Raw genomic sequence first — 6,830 nt, forward strand, 5'->3', positions numbered from 1 at the left:
TGTGGTGCTAGAGAAGAGTGGACTGCCAGGAGAGCAAACAGGTCTCCCCTTGAGGGGGTGAAACCAGTCTTCTCCTTAGAAGGAAGGATCCAGAAGCTTCATCTGACATGCTTTGAGCATGTTGCAAGGAGGGACTAGTCCTTGGAATGGGACATCATGCTCGGGAGGGTGAAAGGACAGCACAAGAGAGGAAGACCATTGATGAAATGGATTGATTCAGTGGCTAGGATGATGGGGGTAGGTTTGTTAGAGATGATGAGTTTGGCTCAGCATAGGGCAGGGTTCACAGCTGCTGTACATAGGTTTGCTATGAGTTGAAGTGACTTGACGGTGCATAACAACAATAATAACCTACCTAGATCAAGAGGTTATTGTGTGAACAGAGCAAGGGAACAAAACATGGTTTACAATTAGGGAAAGTGTACATCTGGGTTGTTTTTTTCCCCCTCTCCATACCTATTTAATCTGTGTACTGAGCTGGACTCTATGAAGAAGAATAAGGCATCAGGATTGGAAGAAGACCCATCATAATCTTTATTATGCAGATGACACAACCTTGCTTGTTGTAAGTAAGGACTTGAAACTCTGGCTGCAGAAGGTTAAACACTGTAGCTTAAATATGGATTGCATCTTGAAGTCAAGGGGAAAAATATCCTCACTATGACTTACAGGCAACATCATGATAGAGAAAACTTTGGAACTATGAATGACTTCTTCTTACTTGGACCCACAATCAGTATACTTGGTATCATCAGTCAGAAGATCTATTGTACCAGGCAAGTCTGTAGTCATCTGTCTCTCCAAATTATGAAGGAGCAATGATGTCAGTTTGAGGACTAAGGTGTACCTGATTCAGGCCATGGTTCTTTCAATCACTCGCAATATATCTGTGAGCTGAACAGTGATGAAGAGTGATACAAGAAGAGTTGATGCCTTGGAACTGTAGAGTTAGAGAAAAATACTGAGTATCCCAGTAACTGCCAAAGACCCCCAAACAGTTATGTCTTAGATAAAATTTAGATAGTGTGCTCCTTGGAGGCAAAGATGATTAGGCTCCATCTCAGATACTTTGCTAGGAGAGGCTATTCCTTGGAAAGACACATCATGCTTGGAAAGGTGGAGTGATGATGAAGGAGAGGAAGACCCTATCTAGGTGTATTGTCACAGTGACTGCAGCAATGGATTTGATTGTCAGAGATTATGACGATGGCACAGGATAGGACAGAGTTAAGATCTGTTGTTCATAGGGTCGCTATGAGTTGTACTTGATTAATGATGCCTAACAACAGCAGGAAATGGATTAAAAGGTTGTTGTACAATTCAGTACAATGTACTGTTCTGGCATTATAGCGCTTGTTTTCTCCTTCTCAGGGAGGATCTTATTTCTGAGCACTATTTACCAACAGCTTAAAGAGATTTACTTTCCCAAAGCTTTACCACTCTAATTGGAAGTTCCCCTTCCAGTGTGAATAGAAAATTGAGAAAGGGATTGTGAAGTGGTAAGCCCAGCAGAGGGAGTTGGAGACTACCAGACTTAAAGGACCACATTTTTTTTCGAGCAGGACGCTGGAGGACAGAACTGTCTAGCACAGTCACATGTGATATCTTATTTTTTAATGTTACAAAATACTGCAAATGCATGTGTCTTAAAGCAACAACAATTTATTCTGTCATGTTACTGGAGGCTCAAACTTTATTTAAAAATTACTGTCATGGAGGCAAATCTGGCTCAAAGCTGACTAAAATGAAATATGTAGATAGTGATGGTGATATTGTAGGGATATTGTTGCAAAGATTTGATGTTAGCAAATTTAGATCTCCAAGTTTTGGTGATTAAAAAAAGACTTGGAGATTCATGGAATGTGGAAATTTGAATTTTACTGAGCCATAAATATGAATTACAAGCCACAAGAACCTATGCAGGAAACCCCCCCAAGTTATTTAGCCCATGAAGCACTCTTATTGTCCTTGAGGGGTCTACATCTCTATTCAAGAATTATCTACTCATCATTAATTATAAAATAATTCCCCCCTCTGTTATTCTTCCTTTTTTAATTTTAGTGAAAGTTTACTAAGATATTGGTTTTCATTAATTCATTCATGCACATAACATAGTCATTCTTATGAAACAACCAAAAATTTATAGTCCCTACAAAACAATTTCTAAAAGAATACTTTTCTTTTTTCAGTTTAGTAAGTGGAGAAATAGTGATAAGAATAGTTCTTACTGGAATGATTATTGAATTGAAATAGTAAGTTCACACATCAAAATCAGTTCTATATAAAGAAAAGTCTCAAATTATTATCAATTTAGAGGCTGTAAATCATGTAGGAGGAAATTGTTCTTCCTTCTCCAACTGAACATCTGGTAGACAAGACTTTTGATTGGCAGTGCAACTCCTTACCCTTTCAAGCACCAGAGCTCCCCAAAGAAAGGACTGATAACATTGAAAGTGATGTAATTTTATGGTATGAACTACCTCATCACAGGAATAATTGTGAAAGAAGAAAAATGATCCATAAATTTAAGTTCTAGTCAATAGCAAAATTAAATATTGAAAGAGAAGATAGTGCAAGGTTTCCACCTGTTGTGAATAAGGTTGTTGTGTGTAACAAAGTATTTTGGAGCTGTAGAAGTTGTGGATCACATAATTTACCTAAACCTCCTTTTGTAGTGATCTACACAGTCAAAAGCCTTTACATAATCAATGAAACATAGATAGATATTTCTCTGGTACAACAATGTCGGTCTAGAGACTAAGGTGTGTCTGATCCAGGCCATGCTCTTAGCAATTACCTGTTATGCACCAGAAAACTGGACAATGACTAAGGATGACTGAAGAAGAATTTATGTCTTTGAGTTGTAGTGCTGGAAAAATATATTGAACATACTATGGACCGCCAAGAAACAAACAGGTCTGTTTTGCAGAGGGTGAAACCAAATTTCTCCTTGGAGGCTAGGATTTTGAAGCTCCATCTCATATACTTTGGGCACGTGACCAGAAGGGACTGATCCTTAGAGAGCCATTCATTGCAGGAGAGGAAGATCCCGGATGAAATGGATTGATACAGCGATGAGGGCAGTGGGAGTAGGTGTGCTGGAGTCAGTGATACTAGCTCTGGACAGGGCAGGCTTCAGAGCTGTTGTACATAGGGTTGCTGTGAGTCACAGGAGACTTGACAGCACATAACAACAACAACAACAAATCTCCTTTTTATAAAGATTATAAACAGAAATAAGTTCAAAGGTTAGCTATAATGTAGGATAGTCTGATTGTCTGATTTTGTTTCTGTTATTTTCCTGGCTTCATAATATTTTAAGCTTTTATTACTTTGTAGTATTCTTTTCCCCAGCAGTATTACAGCTGAAAGTCAAATCTATAAGAATAAAAGTATCTGCGTAAGTCAGGGTTATTCATTACAGCCTTGTTCTCATTGCTGAAGAATTAGAACTGATACATAGCTAACTCTCCCTTGAATTTTTTGGAGACTGTAAATTGCACGTGAGGAGATTGTCCACCTTTCTCCAGGGAACATAAGGGTGGATCTGAATTGCCAGAGAAGTGCACCTTTGGGTTAGCAGCACACCACCCTATGGACTATGCCTTTAGAACTTTTACAACTGTCTTAGTAGAATAAAATAAAAACTTTAATCAGTCTGATAAAATAAGGAATGATACACTCACTCCTACAATGAAATGTTAAGTGGTATATAAAAGAAGCAATTACATCTTTAAAATACAGAAGGATGGATAGACTGTGACTCCAAATAGAAAAGTAAGATGTAGAATAATATGTATTGTATGCTCCAACTTTTTTAAAATTCAAAACGAAGTCCAGAGTTCTGGTGAAGTAGTGATGAAGCAATAGGTGATCACTGAAAGATCAGCGTTTCAAACCCTCCCAGTCATACCATGGGAAAAGGTGTGACAGTCTGCCTCCAAAAAAGAATTTCAGTCCTAGAAATCTTTTGGGACGGTTTTATTCTTTCTTACAGGACCCTGAATGAGTCAGAATCTATCGATTTCATGACAATGTGTGAGGTTGTTTTTTATTGTTGTTTTTATTTAGGTTTGTATGAAAATGAAAACAACAACAAAATCCATTACTTTTAGTTCTGATCTAGGATGACTTCATGTGCTGCAGAGCAGAACTGAGCTCCATAAGACTTTCGAACCACCAGTCTTCAGGTAAATGTTGATGTTATTAGGCTCTGTCCAGATGACTATGCCTCATAGTGACTATTGTGCCATTCTCACAATTTCCGCCATGCTTAAGCCCATAGTAACAGTGACTAGTCAATTCATAACCTTGAAGATCTCCCTCTCTTTAGTTGATTGTCCACATGTCCAAGGTATGATGGGAAATGATATATTTTTCCAGAAACTGATGCCTCCTGACAACATGACAAAGGACATAAGAACATGTTTCACCATCTTTGTCTCTAAGGAAAAATTTAGTGCACTTCTTTCAAGATACATTTGTTTGCCCTCCTGCTATTTCATAATCTTCAGCTTAAATCATTTGAGTCACCCAGGAACCTGTGCAGAGCATAAGAAGGTATGAGATGGCTTACCTCAGGTACCTGGGCCAGAAGGAAGGTGGAGAACTAATGTTAACTCTAACAGCTTTGTTCCACTTGTTATTATGAGATCCACTACTTTATTACATAATTTAAAAAATACAGTAAAGAAACGAAATATTTAAGCTGCCAAAACTTTTGTAATATGTTAAATAAGAAACTGTGATCCTAGCTTGCTTTAATTATTTGAAAAAGAAATAAGCAAACATCCCTCATACCAAATAATGGCCAAAATAAGATAAACTATTTTCAGTTGTCTTTAAGACTATGACTTTTTTTAGAGAAAAATTCACTGTGGATTGCCAAATCAGAGATTTTTTTCTTCTTACTGAATCACTTATAAACTTAGAAAAATGAATATTCTTACAGATTTTTAAAATATAACATATAGAACTGTTAAGCATGAAAATATTATAATGCTTGATAGATTTTAATTACACATATTTTTTAGGGAGTTCAGGTGACTTAGTATATGGGGAGTTGAACTGCCAATTTTGGTAGTTCAAATCCATCAGCTGCTCCATTGCAGAAAGACAAGCAATCTCCTCCCATATGATTTGTTGTTAAGTGCCATTGAATAGAGTACAACTCATAGGGTTCAACATCTGAACAACAGATCTGAGTCCTGCCCCATCCTGTGCCATTCTCATCATCTCTGATAAACTTGAGCTCATTTTCCAGTCACTGTGTCAATCCATCTCACTGGGGTTTTTCCTCTCCTTTGCTGACCCTCCGTCTTTCCAAGCATGATGTCTCTTTCCAAGGAATAACTGCACCTGCCAACATGTCCAAAGTATGACACAAAGCTTTTTCATCTTTGCTTCCCAGGAGAACTCAGGCTACACTTTATCCAACATATATACACATGATTTATACTTTGTGAAAACCCATTAGAGGGTCAACGCTGAGTTAATTCCAAATCAATAGCAATGAGTAAGTGAGCAGATTTTTGGTTTGTGTGTTAAGAAATTAATGTCTAAGGCTTTGTGGATTTACCCGAATAGATACAGATTCTCTTTTTCTCCCTAGAAGCTTATGATTGGCTCTCTCCCCAGTTGGGCTATAGAATGATAGTCATAAAAAATGATTCCTGAACGCAGGAAATGAGCAATTCCTCCTTTGAAAAATCTAGCTGTACCAAATGACAAGATCTAAACATACTTGCATAGCAAATTCTCTCAGTAATGCCTATTAGATTATTCTACAGTAAATCCATAAATCCCAACCACGTTCAGTGTTTTCATGCACCTTGTAAGTGTCCCATCATCTTCAACAGAGGTAGACAATTAGGAATGCACAATAGCTGGAGTGAGTCTAACATGAAAGACAAAAACAAAGCAAAAAAAAAAAAAATAGAAGAAACAATCTGTAAAATGAATTTTTAAAAAACCTTTTAAAAAAGCTAATACTTTTTCAAGAGACAAGAAGAATAATTAACACATTAAGACCACACATACCCAATATATGTGTAGAAAAAAAGTGCTCTTAGGGACTAAAATTATCACCGCAGCAATGAAAAGCCAATGGAAACAAAGATCTCACTAAAGGTACATTCTATTGGGAAGCTACCTGGGGGAAAGTCCCCACACAGATTAATTTCTGAAAGAGAAAGATGTGTGCTTGGGGACCTAAATTTCTCATCTTGAGAAGAGTGAAGTGATTCACCAGGATAATAGTGGGGTAGTGCCAAGATGGTAGGTGTATCGAAAATGAAAAAATAAATATCTCTGTGGGACATGTGGCTGGTAATGAAATTCCAGCAGCTCTACCAACTCCTGAAGGAATATATGGTATGTTTATAGCAACTTAAAGGGAAATAAAGTTGATAGGTTCTGAAAAACTGTGCTTTAAAACTCAGAAAGTAGCTTTAATGATGGCAAAGATAGTCATGAAGTATATACATCTGTAAAATGGAGATAAGAAACACATCTCATACAGATATAGTGAGATTTAAACCATCCCATAAATATAAATCACTTGGAATATACAGTAAATTATGAAAATGAAAAAAATATTAAGTAACACTATTATTACCCACTACTCATCTGTCAGTTTATTCTACTGTGGGGGTGTACATGTGACTTTGATTCTGGAAGCTTTGCTTCTGGTGTTTCAAATATCAGCAGAGTCAGCTATGATGGACAAGTTCATAGAATTCCCTAGATTAAGAAAGACTAGGAAGAAAATTCTGGTGATTTACTTCCAAATGTTGTTGTTATTGCTACGTGTTGTTGAGTTGCCTGTGACC

Source organism: Elephantulus edwardii, unplaced genomic scaffold (genome assembly GCF_000299155.1).
Source record: "Elephantulus edwardii isolate Elephantulus edwardi_28Jun2011 unplaced genomic scaffold, EleEdw1.0 scaffold00122, whole genome shotgun sequence".
NCBI lineage: Eukaryota > Metazoa > Chordata > Mammalia > Macroscelidea > Macroscelididae > Elephantulus > Elephantulus edwardii.